Source organism: Trichosurus vulpecula, chromosome 2, assembly GCF_011100635.1.
Source record: "Trichosurus vulpecula isolate mTriVul1 chromosome 2, mTriVul1.pri, whole genome shotgun sequence".
Lineage (NCBI taxonomy): Eukaryota > Metazoa > Chordata > Mammalia > Diprotodontia > Phalangeridae > Trichosurus > Trichosurus vulpecula.
Genome location: NC_050574.1, coordinates 41,113,299 through 41,130,109, shown reverse-complemented (window position 1 = coordinate 41,130,109; position 16,811 = coordinate 41,113,299).

The window sequence follows — 16,811 nt, the reverse complement described above, 5'->3', positions numbered from 1 at the left end:
AAGGAGGAAATACTGGCAGAAGGCACCTGGGTGATGTAATATGAGGAAGAAGGGAGAAGAGGGAGCTCTTAGTGAATGGCCTCATTTTTCCCTCATTGAGGTAGGAGTCCACAGTCTCATTTTGGGAGGGTAGAGAAGGGGTAGGTAGCCTCAGAACAGGATGCTGTAGTCATCCAATTGAGAGGATGGGTGAAAGGAATGGAAAGTGATGCTGATGGAGGCAGTGTGTGGCCCCTCCCTGTCCATCTGGTTTTCTCCCATTTGGCTTTGTTACCTGGAAAGGAAGTAGCAGCAGCCAGGGAGTTTTCCTCCTTCCTCGGTTCTCTGCCTTCTAGGCATGGATCAAGCCTGGAAGGTATTCCTTCCTCACTAGAGACGACTGACCTTCTTTTGGGGATCCCCTAACTTGCCTATTCTCCTTCTGTCCTTTCATTTCTCCTAACCTTTCCCCAGTGCAGGCTTGACTTCTGAATCTGAGGTGGGGGTGGTGCTGACTGGGCTCAATTTCCAAGCTTGCACTCCCATCCCAGCAAAGGATCCCCAGAGGACTGACTGTTCCTCAGGGTCCTAGGGGGAACCCAGAGGGACTGAAATTTGAATACTGTACTTCCCACTAGCAGTCAGCCAGTAGATTTAATTACAGGAGAAGCATTAGAGAAACAGCATGGTGACTGTAGTAGAAAGAGCCCTAAATTTGGAGTCATATTTAAGGCTGAATCTGGACTTTGTAATTTACTTTTGTTATTATTCAGTCATGTGACTCTTCATGACTCTATCTAGGGCTTTCTTGGCAGAGATACTGGAGTGTTTTGCCATTTCCTTCTCTAGCTCATTTTACAAATGAGGAAACTGAGGCAAACAGGGTTAAGTGACTTGCCCAAGGTCACACAGCTAGTAAGTGTCTGAAGCTGGATTTGAACTCAGGTCTTCCTGACACCAGGCCCCAGTGCTCTATCCACTGCACCACTTAGCTGCCCCTGTAACCTATATGATATCAGGCAAATTATTTTAGTCTCTGGGCCTCAATTGCCCCACCAGTAAAATGAGTGGATTAGATCTCTGAGGTGCCTTCTAACTTTAAAGTCCTATGATGCCTGTGATTTCTCTGATAATTAAGATAGGAGTCAGCTGAAAAAGTCCACTTTGTTCAGTAAGCTATCACTGCTATCTGAGTCCTTGATGCCAGAAATTCACCATTAGGGATGGCTATCTCCTCATTTCAAACCCAGATCCCCCTAGGAGAGGCAACCCAGCTTGGTGAAATGTAGAGAACAGTGGCCCTTGGAGTTAGGAGCAATGGCTTCTGGTCCAGATCCTGCCCATGTCCTTGAGCTGGTGGTCAGAGACCGTTCTTGGGAACTTAGTTTCCCATGTGTTGACCAGATGACCTCTGAAGTAATTTCTAGCTTTGAATTCTGAGGGAAGGCTTTTCTTTCCTTTCTAGGGATAGCCTAGTATCATGGAAAGAACATTGATCTTGTAGTTCCAACACTGTTGCCTGTCACCTGCGGGGTGATCTGAGAGTCTATTTGTCCTCTAAGGCCTCTATTGTCCTTAGGTAGTGACTTCAATGCTTTGAGGATTTGTAGTTTTGTTGGTTTGCATATGCCCTTCACCAGTGTAGATGACAACCTTTCCAGGACTTGTGAATCACCTTCACAAGTGCAGAGTGGAGGAGGTGTGACTAGCTACTGATAGATCTGTGTGAAAGAGATGAGTCAATTGTGTAAAACAGAAGTCAAAAAAAATTAATGCCCTTTTAGGATTCATGGGGTATCAAATTGGTGCCATAGTGGATAGAGTGATGGACCTGGAGTCAGGAAGACCTGAGTTCAAATACGGACTTAGACACTTACTAGCTTTGTGATCCTGGGCAAAGAACTTAAAGCAGTTTGCCTCAGTTTCCTCATCTGTAAGATGAGTTGGAGAAGGAAATGGCAAATCGCTCTAGTATCTCTGCCAAGAAAACCCCAAATGGGGTCACAAAGAGTCAGATATGACTGAACAACAACAACAAAGGTTCATTGAGTATAGAGGAAGGAAGGTGTTAATCTCACTATATCCTGCTCTGGTCAGACCCTCTCTGTTGTATGGTATTCAGTTCTGGGTAGCCTCTTTTAGGAAAGACATTGATAAGCTGTGGAGCATACAAAGATGACCAGGATGGAACGACCTTTTGGAATTATACTGTCAAAGTAATGGTGGAAGGAACCAGTTATATTTAGCTTGGAGGAAAGAGTCAAGGTGGCTAAGAGTTGGCCCAGGCATTTGTCCTGCAGAGGAGGAAGTGGCCTTCTTGGCTTGGTCCTAAAGGGCAAGCCTGGGAGTGATGGGTGGAAGATACAGAAGGGCAGAAGAAAGCCTGGGATAGATTCTCCCACCAGAGTCCAGGGGAGAGCCACCTCAGACTCAGAGGGCACATGTGACAAAGAGGTAACTCACAATTCCTGGTTTTCTTCTCTTTGTAGATCCTTTGCTAGGTCCCTCATGGAGCCATGAATCTTCTTCCTCACATCATACCCAGTCTGTGCAGGCAGACACTGCTGCCCTGAAGAACAATGCTAGCATGCTGGTGGGAAGATGGGAAGTCCAAAACCTTCTGGCTTCTTCAGAGGAAGAAGCAAGCTGGCAAGGCCTTCCTCTGGCCAACATGGGAGGGGAGAGGGACATGAAAAAGAGAGCTAGATTGAGACCAAAACTGGGACCCTCCCCTCTCTGCAAGTGGTTCCTCCTTGAGGGTTTTGCTGGAATATTCTCTCCTTACTCAGTTGAGCCCTAGCCCCATGTTTACCGAGGCTATGCTCCTTCAGGGCAAGGATTGCTTTTGCCTTTCTTGACATTCCCTGCATCTTTGGTGTGAGGCCTTGGCAAGTCCTTTTCGGGACTGCTTATCCATCTTTGGCGTACACTTGATTCACACAACTCTCACTTGTGGGTCCAAGAAGCTGTAGCTTACGCAGCAGCCACACTTTGGTAAACCATTTTGGTTAAAAGTAACCAATGGGCCTTGAACCTGTCAGTGAGTTAGAGGGCTACCCCAAGTATGTGAAGACTTTCCCCAGCAGAATGGGCAGATGAGAATCGTTTGTTCCAATGGCATGAAGGTGGATGAAGCAGGTACTGTGGAGGACTTAGAGCTTGGTCAGACATCAAAGATGCCAGGTCACCCACTGTACCCTGGGCCATCACTGGTTATCTTGACTTTCATCTTGTCACTGGCCTCCAATGACTCCAAAGAAAAAGTAAGGCTGATGATTTTTCACAGCTCTGTCTCACTTAAATGTAATTCACACACAAGTCATTACCAGTGATATCATGGGTCCTCTTCAAAAATGAAGGACAAACAACACCCCCAGTGCCTAACACAACACCTGGCATTAATGCAGGAATAATAAATGCCCATTAATTGATTGATTACATGGAGGATTCTTTTTAAAAAGGGGAGAATAGCCCACTCAATCCAGTGTACCTCAGGCGTGTTGGGTATGATCTCCCCCTTTTCTCTCTTTGTTCAAGCTCTTCCCTACCCTGTAATGCCTCTTCCTTCCCTTCCTTGTTGAATTCCTGCCCAATAATGATTCCTTTTCTTCTTCCCACTCCCCTGCATTACCATGCAAAGCCAATAATAACCCTGCTGCCTTTTAATCTCCCCTAGAATCTTGTTTGTAGCTTTTGTATATTTATTGTGCATCATTTTGTACCTATAGTTATTTGTGTCATATCTCCCTTGCTAGACTACAAGCTTCATGACATCAGGGACCTGTGTCTTATCAAGACTTTGTGCCTTCTTTGATGCTTATCAAGGTGCTCTGCACTTTGTGGATGGATTTTTTTTTAATTTTGGAAAGTAAGGACCCAACAGCTGGGCCTTGAGGGGTGGGGGTGGACAGAGATCCTTGGAGCCTAAGGAGAATTACAATGGTTGGTGACCCAAGGGATAACAGAAAGACAGACACATAATGGATGTGAGTCTGTGACAGCATCTTACCCACCTGTGATGGACCTTGTGCTGGGAAAATGACGTGAAGGACATCATTGTGGAGGAAAGACATGTCTGGAAAAGGAGACAGACTGGTCAGGTGTTGGGAAAGAAGGGGAGGCAGCTCAGGGTCTATGCATGTGCCCATGGTAAGACTCAAAGAAGCCCAGAAAGCACTCCTCTCATCCCCCACCCTGACCTGTGCCTTGGAGAGATGTGGGATTTGTGGAGAAACACAAGACAAGAGTGACCCAGGATGACAGGGTGAGAATGAGCTATGATGGGCATTGAAGAGAAAGGGCATTCCCGTCCCCTACAGAAGTATCACATGAAGTATGTTATGATAATAAGGACAGCTCCCATTTCTGTAGTATTCCATAGTTTTAAGGGGTTTTTCCTCATAGCAAGCCTGAGGGATCAGCAGGGTGAGTGTACTTCTCTCCAACTTCTGGTGAGAAAGCAAGGTAGCTCCCAATGATGTACCACTTTAAGTGTTATAAAGCACCTTCCTCACAGAAGCTTCATGGTGGGGTGGTGGTGGTAGGTAGGTAGAGAATATTTTATTATTCCCATTTTACAGATGAGGAAACCGAGGTATGAATTAAATTGGTCATGGCCGCCCACCTAGTAAGATTCAAACCCAGAATTCTTGGTTCAAAGTCCATTCCCTTTTCCACTGGCTGCTTCTGAAATAAGGAGAGGTATTTAGGTGGAACCAAGAAAACTAGATTGAGATGAAAGGGATGGTATGGGTTAATGAATCAATAAATCAATAAAATTGATTAAGCATCTCCTGTGTGCTAGGCATTGTTGATATAAAACCAAAACAATTCCTGCTTTCAGGGGTTTATCTACTGACAGAGGGGAGACAACATTTACCTAATATGGTCAAATGAGTGATGACTTTTTGAGTCAGTGGCTTTGACTTCCAATCCCTCATCTGCGCTTTATTCTCTGTGTGACTTTGTCACCTATAACATGAGTGACTTGAACCGATGTCCATCTCTAAATGTATGATCCAGCAATCCCAAATAAATACAAAGGTAATGTAAAGGAATTTGGGCATTGGTGGGGGAAAGGCAGTGGCGGCAGCTGCGGGGATCAGGAAAGGACCCTGGCAGAAAGTGGCACTTGAGCTGAGCCCTGAAATAAGTCAGGCATTTTAGGAGCTGGAGTCAGGCAAATATTTACCAGCTGGGTAGCTGAAAAAAAAATGTAAGTTTCATCTTCATTATCTGCATTTCTCTCCATCACTTTTTTATATCCAGACAATCAATAAAACAATAACTCAAGCTCTGATTTGGAGCATTTGCCAGTTTCCAGGGTGTAAGTACTCATGTTGAAAATTGAATAATCGGTAGCCAGTATGAGCCAACCCTAAGTGCTTCCTACATGCTCAGGGATTCTTTGCACTCCTAGCTTGGCCCAATTGCCTCAGTCAAGCTGAGACTTGTTAAAGACCTTAACTTAAAAAGGCCAAGGTCTGCCACTGCATCTGGGGCCATCTCCAGTTGTCCTGATCTATATCTGGCCACTGGACCCAGATGGCTCCAGAGGAGAAAGTGAGGCTGGTGACTTTGCACAGCCCTCCTTCACCTAAATGTGATTCACTTGCATGTCATGGCATCACCTCCCTGATGATGTCCTTTTCAAGAACAAAGGGCAAACAACAACAACAGCTTGACCCAACAAGGATCTAGGCTAGAGCCTGTATCAACAATACAGCTAGCAGCTGTTGTGGGGGTGTAAAATCAACAACAACTGCTCACAGAAAGCTGCAAATGCCCAGGTTCTTTTGATCTGCTTTACTAAGGAGAGCAGTTAAGGAGTTAACAAGCTTACTTTAATCTGGCATACAAATACCATTCACTTAGTTCAGGAGAAAAAGCCAGTACCCTGAACTTCAGAGCAAATACAAACAAATTACAAACATCGACAGACAGACCAAATACAATGCATAGTTATCAACATCTAAGTTCAGCCTGGGAGCTCATAACAAGGGCTGGCCCAGAGTCACACCTGCCACCACGGCTGTGGGTCAGACCTCCAAAAATGAGAAAGCCAACCCCTGGTTTTATATCTTTTTCAGGGTCAATGGTGAGTCAGACATGCAACTCACCCATGTGGCCTAAAATCGTCACAAAGAGGCAACTTAAACCCATGTGGTCTAAAAGCCTCTGCTGTCCCAAACATGCCACTCAAACCTATGTAAACTAGGCCCTCCCCTGAGGCAAGGAGGTCGCCAAGGACTCCCAAACTAATCAAGGAAACAAAGGCCAAACTCTTCAAGGGCACTTGGTTGAACTGAGTGCTAAGAGCCCATTTTGATTGCCAACACAGAGCCAGATTGTGAAAGACCTTCAAAACCCAACAGAAGTCTGCATTTTATCCTTGAGGCAAGAGAGAGACAGTGCAGTGACATGCTCAGACTCAGTCTTGAGAGACGTCATTCTGGTGGTTGTTTGAAGAGAGGAGAATCTTGAATCAGCATGACCAATGAGGCAATTGGTAGAGTCCCAGTGAGAGGTGCCGAAGACCTGAACTAAAGTGGTTATTGTTTGCGTGGAGAGAATGGACTGGTTGTAAGAGAGCTGTGTAGGGAGCATTGACAAGACACTCACATTACCAACTGAACATGTAGAGAAGGGGGAGTAGAGTGAAGAGCTGAGGACAACTCTGAGGTTATGAAGGCAGAGGATTAGAATGGGGCTATGAGTGATTTAAATATTGGGCCAATGGCATTGGAAATTGAAGGAGAAGAATCGTTTCAAACTGGCCAACCAGGTCTGGCCCAGTTCTGGGAGACTTTGGGATGAGACAACTGGGATCATGGTTAGGCAAATGGTAGGATAGTAGAATGGATTTCCCATTCACACACATGAGTGGAACAAAAATACCAGAATGGGAAGATTTTGCTTCTAGAATAATGGGATTAGAATTGGAAAGGTCATTAATGGTCATGAAAGAAGAAGTGACAACTCTGTCACTTAATAAAAGATGCAATAAGTGAGGGGCGGAGAAGCCCAATGAGGAAGAGCTACCTCAAAGTGAAATGGGCTGCCATGAGAGGTGAGCTACGCATGGGTATGACCTCATTACTTTTCCCCAACTAGTTGAAACAGTTATATTTAGGTATAATGTGAGCACCTGAGACTGAGATTGAGCACCTGAATTCAAATCATAATTCTGCTTCTTAATGTTGTTGTAACCACTTCTTCGGTCCTCTCAATGGGGTCTACTGAGTCATAGATCCAGAGCTGAAAGAGACCTCAGAGATTCTCTAGACCACCTCCTTCCCCTTTCCTTCTGTGCCATAACTAATTAGGTCATCTCAAAGATTCCTTCCAACTCTAAATCTGTGACACTGAGCAGGACATTTATCAATTCCCTAAATACTTATTGAGCACTTTCTATGTGTAAAGGCACTGTCCTGGGTCCTGTGGGTGATACAAAGAAGTGTAAGATATGGTAGTCTTATACATCCCCCTTAATTCTAGTGACTTACCTCTGTTGATTATCTCCAATTTATTCTGTACATATCTCTTTTCTAAAAAAATTTCATTTTTTATTTTCCCTCAGTTACATGTAAAAACAATTTTTAACATTCATTTTTAAAACTTTGAGTTCCAAATTATCTCCCTTCCTCCCTCCTCAACCTCCCCTTATTGAGAAGGCAAGCAATTTGATATAGGTTATATGGATGTAGTCATCTAAAACATATCCATAATAGTGTGAAAGAAAACATAGACCAAAAAACCCTCAAGAAAAATAAAGTAAAAAATAGTATACTTTGATCTGTATTCAGATACCATTGGTTCTTTCTTTGGCTGTCATGGATCGTTGTATTGCTGAGAACAGCCAAGTCAAATCCTGTACATATCTCAACTGCTCATAGTTGTTTGTATGTTGTCTCCCCCTTTAGACTGTAAGTTTCTTGAGGGCAGGCACTGCCTTTTGCCTTTCTTTGTATCCTTACTGCTTAAGCACAGTGCTTGGCACATAATAGCCACTCAATAAATGCTTGTCGACCAACCAATTGACTGGTCCCTGGCCTCCATTCTAGCTGGGAAGATATTTTAATACACTGTCAGGTCTGTGGTCCACTGGGAAAGGATGCAACTTATCCATACTCACTCCTCCTGTTAGAATCTTACCTGCGCCTTTCTGTGACTCCTTCCTAATAGATGATCCATCCCAAGTTGGAGAGCCCTTTGTTTGTGTCTGATAAGATACAGTAACAATGAGGACTGACAATTTGAGGCTGCTTTAAAATAGACTAAGTGGTTTGAACTCAATGGATCCTTGTGACGACCCCACAAAGCAGCTAGTACAAGCCTCCTAATCTACTTTTTTGAAGAAGTGAAAACTGAGACACAGAGAGGGAAGTAACATAGTATCATAGTCTTGAAAAATAAAAATAGCACTTATTTCTCTAGACCTTTAAGACTTAGGAAGCATTTTTTTTTCTTCTCACTGGAACACTAATGAGTAGGTATTACAAAATTTATTATCCCTGTTTTAGAGAAGAGGAAAATGAATCTCAGGGAGGTGAAGTGCTTTTAGCTATGATAATAACATTAGTTGTTATTTATGTACATTAAGTACATAAATATATTATGTACAATATTTATGTACAATTCCTATAAGGAGTTTGTGGGAGGGAGACATGTCTTCTGGTGGGAGTGGTCAGGGAAGGCTTCTTGGATGAAGTGGGATTTGGGCCCTAAGGATGATGGTGGGGGGCGGAGAGAGAGTGAGATGAGGAATCATGTAAGGGAGTCATGGTGATTATTTATTATTTTTTATTATAATAATTTGTATATGAAGGCCACGTCTGGCATGAATGTAACCCCAGTCTCATACCAACAGGCTGTGGGACTGGAGTAACACATGGAAGCTCAGGCTCTTCTAAGCTGGAAAAGCTTGAAGTATGCTTCAGGTGATAGACTTTGCCTTTTGTCCAAGGACCAGCCTTGCCAAGCGTGGTGAGGCTCATCACTAATAGAATAACCACTGGGTCATGAACTTTTGTCCAGGCCAACCCTGGACAAAAAAAGAAGAGTTTCAAATAGCCTCTCAGTCCTGTGAGGTCTCCTTTGGCAGTGATAGTGAGAAGGCAAAAAAAAAGGGCCAGAGGGTGATAAGAATCACCCTGGTTTTAGTTTGGCTATAAGCACTGATTTAGCTGTATACTTGATTTATCTCATTCTAAATGTATGATCTTTGTCCATTGATAAAAGAAAATGGTTTATTACAGAAGAAACTGGACCACGCTGATGTTGACTGATGTTCTTATTTTAAGGGAAACATGAGGAAGTTTCATCTCAATAGAAGGTGGCAGCTCTTGACCTCTCCTTTGGAGAAACTGATCTGTGAGGTGGTTTCATTGTGTGTCTGAAGATAACAAGGAGCATGGTGTGTGGTGCTCATGAGAAGAATAAGAAAATTACAAGTGCTATTACCTTATGTTGTTTGTCCTTTGTTTTTGAAGAGGACCAATGACGTCTTCACATTCTTGGGGTAGATCCCCCTTCCCATCTCACTGATGGATTTGAGGCTTGTGGGTTACCCCCAACCTGGTTTAGCCAGTCTACTGAGATGGTTTTACTTGGGTGTGACTGCTACATATACTACATCTTTTTGGAGCCACAAGAGAATTGGGTGAATCAGGTGGACACCAAAAGTGAAGGAGCAGCCCTTGAAAAGTCTTGGCAAACCCTCACACTGGAGTTGCTAGTCCTCCCTTAATACTTCATATACCCCATTATCTCATAAAATCTTGGAGAACAGTGGACAAAGAAATGAGTACAGCAAGTTTGCTATGAGACTCAACTTGTTGCAATCTAGGGGTGCTAGGAACCAGGAAAAGCAAGGGAACAGGGTGGAGTCTGCCTTGAAAGAATTCCACCACTCAAGCCTACTTTCAGGCCAAGTGGCAAGTTCATTAAGACACGGGTTGGGTGGATGAGACTCCCAGTGTGTCTGTGGTATTTGTGATGCCAATACAAGCAGGTCAGACTCTTAAGGAATCTGCATATTTGATGAGGATGGAACTGATATTTTTATATAGAAAGACTGTGGGAAGATCCAGTTGGGATCTAGGAGTAGCAAGTAGCCTGGGGTGGGCCAGAGGTAGGCAGCGGAAAAGGGCCTGGATGGAATTAAGGAGTAAGTTACTTAGATAATCAAGGTGGGCTGGGGTGGGCCAGATGCTTCAGGTGAATTCCAGGGGTCTGGGCTGCTGAAATTTGTGGGAAAGTTCAGGGCTTTTTAGGGGTCCATCATTAGTGCCCCATCAAACTAAGCAGATCATGAATGAATAAATTTAAAAAACCCACACATTTATTAAGCACTTCCTAGGTGCCAAAAACTGCTTTGCATACGTATATGGTACCAAGAAAAGGTATAGATGAGACTGAGAGAGCAGCAAATATAGGAAAAATGGGACAGGTCTGCCAGCATTTTTAGAGTGATTTATTTTTTACCATCTCTCAATTAGAAATGAACACATTTGGGTTCAGCTAGATGGCACAGTGAGTAGAGCACCAGCCCTGGAGTCAGGATGACCTGAGTTCAAATCTGGCCTCAGATACTCGACACACTTACTAGCTGTGTGACCTCGGGCAGGTTACTTAACTCCAATTGCCCTGCCTTCCCCCCTCCAAAAAAAAAAAAGGAAATGAGCACATTTGAATAATAACATCTCAGACCCTGATGTGCTATATAAAAAGTGGAAATGACTAAAAAAAATGAGGTCAGTGAGAGCAGACGAACTGGACCAAGTCACTTGTGCTGGAGGTGTTATGGTTTTGAAACCATCAAAGGATCAATTCTTGAGATAGCAGAATCAATCAATGTTCAATCAATAAACATTTCAAAAGCACCTACTATGTGCTAGGTACTGTGCTAAGCACTGGGGACCAGAAAGAGGCATAAGACAGTTCCTGCACTCAAGGGGGTTACAATCTAATGGAAGATACACTATACAAAAGATAAGATGAACAAAGCAAGTTATTTACAGGATAAATAGGAAATAATTAACAGAGAGCTGGCAATAGAATTAAGAGGGCAGGGTGGAAGAAAGTTGAAAGAGGAAGGAGATACTGAATGACTGGAAAAGAGCCCCCACAACAGTATAGTACTGAAAGAAGGTGACTGAGAGGACGTCTGTAACTCCTAACCCACATGCTTAATTTCTTATCCCTATGTTTAATTATTATCATTAGTCATGTTTCTAGTCCTTTTTGATAAGGAAGTTTAGTCTTTGGTCAAGTCCTATGCTCACCCTTGCACTTATGCCCTCCACCCTACTTAGTGAGGGTAGTGGGTAAATGCCAGGCTCTCTATGGTCCTCAGAGTGGGCAGCGTTTTCTCCACCAGCTCCATCTCTCCCTCACTATCTTTGCTGTACTGTCAGTCTAAGGGTGGAAGTTAGTATGGGTTCGGCCAACCAGTATTAGCTCTGAGCCCCCATCTACCAGAACCCCTGCTTTATTCCTAAACTGAGTCCTAGTCATATGACCTGGGCATCGTGGAGCTGGTCTCCCATTGGAACAGAAAGGCACACTTGGATACTATATAAAGCATTTTACTTCTTTTACATATGTAGCAGGTATTTTCTTTTTTAAAAAAATTTCCTCAGCTCATATTTTATTCAATCGATATCATAATTTAATCATAATCTTATAACAAAACATAAACAAGTCTTAAACATATGATAAAACTACACAAAATACAGATATTTACTTATAAAATAATCCATAATCTTCATGCAAAAATTATAAGATAATCTCTACAATAATAACTATAGGATCATAGATTTAGAGCTGAAAGGGACCACAGAAGACATCTAAGTCAACTCCTTCATTTTATAAATGAGGAAATTGAGAGCCAGGATGGTGCAATGTCTTTTCCAAGGTCACAGGAAACACGAGAGATCCAGTTCTGAAGACAGGTCTTTTGACTCCTAGACACAGATCTTTCAACTATAACATCCTACTGGATTTTCTGGCAAGTATTTTCTAGTCTCATTTTTCTAGACCAAGGCCAGCTACACCTCCCCTCAAGGTCATGGGGGTACTTTTGAGGATTTGGGGTATCTCATCTCTAACACTACTGGTTGGAGCTATTAGTGACTAGAGCCCCAGTTCTATTGAACAAATTAGCATCAATTAGCTTATAATAAAGGATACATACTTCTCAAATATGGCAAGAAAAATACAAACATTCCCTCCAGCACTTTGGGGGAACATTCTCTCCCATCCCACCTGAGTCTCTGGGTAGCGTGTGCTCAGGTTTAGCATTTTCTACAGTGCTTTGGTTCCACCAAGTTCCAAATGGGTACAGCTACAGTATGACTCCTCACCTCAGCTAAGGCTGGACTGGGTCCCAGAAGTGGCTCCTAGCCCCTCAGGGCATAGATGCTGGGCTGGCTACAAAAATGACTTGCTCTTCTGACATTTTGAAACTCGTGATGTCCTGGCATACAACCTAATCTCCTTCACCTAAAATGAAAGAGCAAATGCTGAGATCTAACCACCAGTCCACTTGGCCTTGGAGGGAGAGGTTTCCCATACCTTTCCATGTATGATATTGTCTCTCATGGGATACCCATTGCTGCGACCTCTGGCTACCTACAGCCCTGGCAAACTTGCTGCTAATGGAGCAAGGACATGGACTCAAAAGCAGTTTACTGAAAGGAGGGCCTTCCACTGCCCTGCTGTACTCCCTGACCTTTAGATTCTGTTTCCAGGGGCCTCAGAATAACATCATAGACTCTCTGTGCCTTTGGCTCCCAGTTTTGGTTGTGTGGGCATGAGCCCAGCCTGAATCACAGAGTGGAGGTCTTAAAATGGGGATGTAAGTATTTAAGCCCCTGTTACATACCAAATCTTTATGAGAATGACTTACATACATATCAAAGGTATTCTTGATAGAAATATGACAAGGGAAACAGGAGTACTTTGTCTAGTGATTTCCTCCAGCAGACGGCATTCTATAGTCATATGAAAGACTGAATAGTTTGGAGAAAAGATGTCTGTCTACCAAGCTTGTTGACCGTTGATTATTTTTTAAAAAAAATTTGAGGGCCTTTTTTTCTTTTGTCATGGAGACCTGGAAATGAGTCAGGTGGTATAATACTGTTTCGCTTAAGTACTTGTCAATGTGCAATTATGAATCTTTTGTGCGTTAAGCATTTCCTTTGTGGTTGGGACATACAAAGCTCTCCTATACCTGAGCTACAATGTGTATTGAATGCCTTTCTAGAAATGACTCTGGTTAATCCCTTTTGGGTAGAGCATAGACAGGAGCAGCTAAACTTAGTTTTGTGAGATTCCCCTCAAAGTTTTCCTTTGTAGGGAGGGTAGTAATGAGCCCGAGAGTATGAGAAAAGCCTTTGGGGGTCAGGTTTCCCCAGGACTGAACATTTCCCTCCTGAGCCTAGAATTAGAGCCATTTAGGGGGAAGGGTAGGAAGAGGAGTCACCCTTTGGGCTGTGGGTGACAAAGAAAAGGATCTGTTTAATGGCGGTTGGAGTAGATTTTGGGGAGGGAGATGGGTTTGTCACATCCTGCCCAGTAGCCAGGGAAAAGTAGGGAAAGAGAATGTGAAGTGGGTGTTGTGTAGCTTGGGGACCTCATCCATGCCCTTCTACCTTCATTATACCAGTTCTAGCTACTCTGGGCATGCTGCCAAGATTGTCAGAGGAGCAGGCAGCTCAGCATATAACTCAGTCTGATCTGAAGAAATCCCACTATAGCATCTCTGTTGTGAACCAACATCTCTAGTCATAATCTCTCTGCTGAATCCACTCGAATGTCTCAACCCTCGTAATTTCTTTTTTCAACAATTTTTGTTATTTTTAGCCATGCCTTTTATTTTCATGCCACATTCATTTCAAATTATCTTCCTTCCTACTTCCCGAGCCAGTCGACTATTCCTTATGAAAAAGATTAAAAAGAAAGAGAAAAAGAAATTCAGTAAAACTAGCCAACATATTGAGTTAATCAGACAATACACTCAGTAGTCCACACCCATTGTCTCCTGCCTCTGAAAAGAAGTGCATATTCATTATTTGTGGGTCTGCCTGCCTCAAGTCTCTCCCCACTCCATTCCCCATTCAGTTGAGGTGTGATTTTCCTAAAGTGCAGGTCCAAACCTTCTACTCATTTTATGAGTTCATTGAGGTCCTCTTTTTTCTGGCTGTAAAATCATTTTTTAAATTTTTATTTATTTTATTTTAAAATTATGGAATAAAACACACATTTCCGTAACATGTTATAATAAAAGAATGATTGCACATGAAACTGCAAATCTATTATGTATAAGTTGCTATTCCTTTTAAATATATAATAAAGTTATCATGTAAATTAATTTTTTCCTCTTTTTTCCCCTCTCCCCTGCCTTGGAGATGGCTACCATTAGACACAAACATGTGTATATATGTAAAACATTCTAAACATACTTCTATTTATCAGTTCTTTCTCTGGATGCAGATAGCACCTTCCTTCATACGTCCTTGGTAGTTAATTTGGGTACTTAGAGTAGTCAAAATGACTTATTCACTTAAACAATATTGCTGCTGTTACTGTATGCAACATTCTCTTGGTTCTGATCATTTTGCTCTTTGTTATTTCATGCAAGTCTATCATGTTTTTCTAAAATCATTGGGCTCATCATTTCTTATAGCACAGTAGTATTCACCACGATCATATACTGCGACTTATTCATCCGTTCCCCAACAGATGGGCATCCTTTCTCCAGCTGAACTGCCAAGTATTCAAGCTCTACTGCAGAGAGCACAACTCTGATGGGCCAGTGACTGTTTGAATGCCAAATGTGCCTCTCCCAAAAGGCTACTTTACAGAGAACTGACACGAGGCAAGAGCTTATGTGGAGATCAGAGGGAACAATATGAAGACACTCTCAAGGTCTCTCTGAAGAACTTTGGAATCAGTTGTGATATATGGGAGACACTGGCACAGGACCACCCAGCATGGTGTGCCCACATCAAAGATGGCGCTGTGCTCTATGAGCAAAGCAGAATTGCAGTAGCTCAAGAAGAAACATGAGATGCACAAATTTAGAGCCACCTCCACTCCAAATGCTCACATGGACTATTTGCGCCTGACTTGTCGTAGGTCATTCTGAGCTCATATTGGTTTGATCCAGGGGGGTGGGGAACCTGAGGCCCCCATGTGTCAGACACTGTGCTAGGTGCTGGGCACACAAATGCAATCAATGAGACACGACTGACAAGGATTTCAGATCTGTTGGGGAAAGTCCGATTAATGGGTAGAAATTTTTGGGAGGCAGATTATAGGGGTGACAATCTCAAAGGCTGGCTGGCTGATTGTGGGAGGTGTTAGAGAGGGTATCTAGGAATGCTTCAGACAAGAGTCCTTCCAAGGTTCCTTCAAGTACTTGCCAGTCTGTGGTTCTAAGGTCTAGCATGGGGATGCTGTTGGAAGAAAATATGATGGGGTCAAATACTGTGGGCACCAAAAAAAAGTTGTTCTTTCAATGGTCTGTGATGGCCCTTCGAGTGCAGCCCTTTGAGTGACTCCAAACTTTGGGCTGCACTTGAGGATCTGGAGGGCCACAGGATCCCCATCTCCAGATCAGCCACAACTGGACACAATGGACCTTGACCCTGATGTAGTGATGTCATTTTGGTTCTCTTCAAGCTCAAAGGACAACAACCAACCCAATTCCGTTGGCTTTCTATTGCCTAAACCCCCCTCCCCTACCTTTCCAGTCTTTTACACCTTTTGCCCCACCCTGTACTCTTCCATCCAGTGACACTGGCCCCCTGGTTGTTCTACAAGAAAAGCCCATTTCTCAGGTTCCAGCATTCTCTCCATCTGTCCCCCATATCTGGAACTCTTCCTCCTCCTCCACTCTGAATATTGACTTCTCTGGCTTCCTTTCAGTCCCAACTAAAACTTCATCTTTCACTGGAAGCCTGCTCTAACCACCCTTAATTTTAGTGCCTTCCTTCTGTTCATTAATTTTTTTCCTATATATCCCTTGTTTCTGCATGCTTGTTTCCTTATTGTCTTCCCCATTAGACTGAAAGCTTCTTGAGGGCAGAGATTGTCTTTTGCCTCTTGTTTATCCCCAGCCCTCAGCATAGTACTGAACACATAGTAGGCACTTAACATCTTTGGACTGACCTACTACTCTTCTCTGGATCCCAGTTTGGTAATTATAATTACACGATGTTCATTTTCACCCTTTTGTTTCCTGTTTCCATTATTGTGGGGGCCCCCTTCATCAATGAATAAGCCTTCCCAGTGTCTCTGAATTTTTCATTTTCACTATTCCTTATGGCACAATATTCCATTACATTCATGTACCACAATCTGATGGTCCATAATAGCTATTCAATAGTGATAGCTAATATTGACATAGTGCTTTAAGATCTGCAAAGCCCTTTATATCTATCATCTTATTATCCCTCTCCTCACTACATCCCTGTGAGGCAGGGGCTGTTATTGTCCCTGTTTTATGCATGAGGAAACTGAGGATGAATAAGGTTAGTTACTTGCCCAGGGTCACACAGTCAGTAAGGATCTGAGGCAGGATGCAATCTCGGGTCTTCCTGACTCCAGGTCCAGCACTCTCCCCTCCATGCCAGTGGTGTCAAACTCCAATAGAAATGGATCCCTGGGGCTGGGATGGGGCGGGGGGGGGCACCTCTTGACTCAGAAAACCACAAGTCAGCATTCTCTATGTTGTACTGTATTCTTGTTTATTTTGTTGAAAATTACCCAATTGCAGTTTAATCTGCTTCCTGCTACACTCAGGACCCTGGCTTTGAGTATGATGC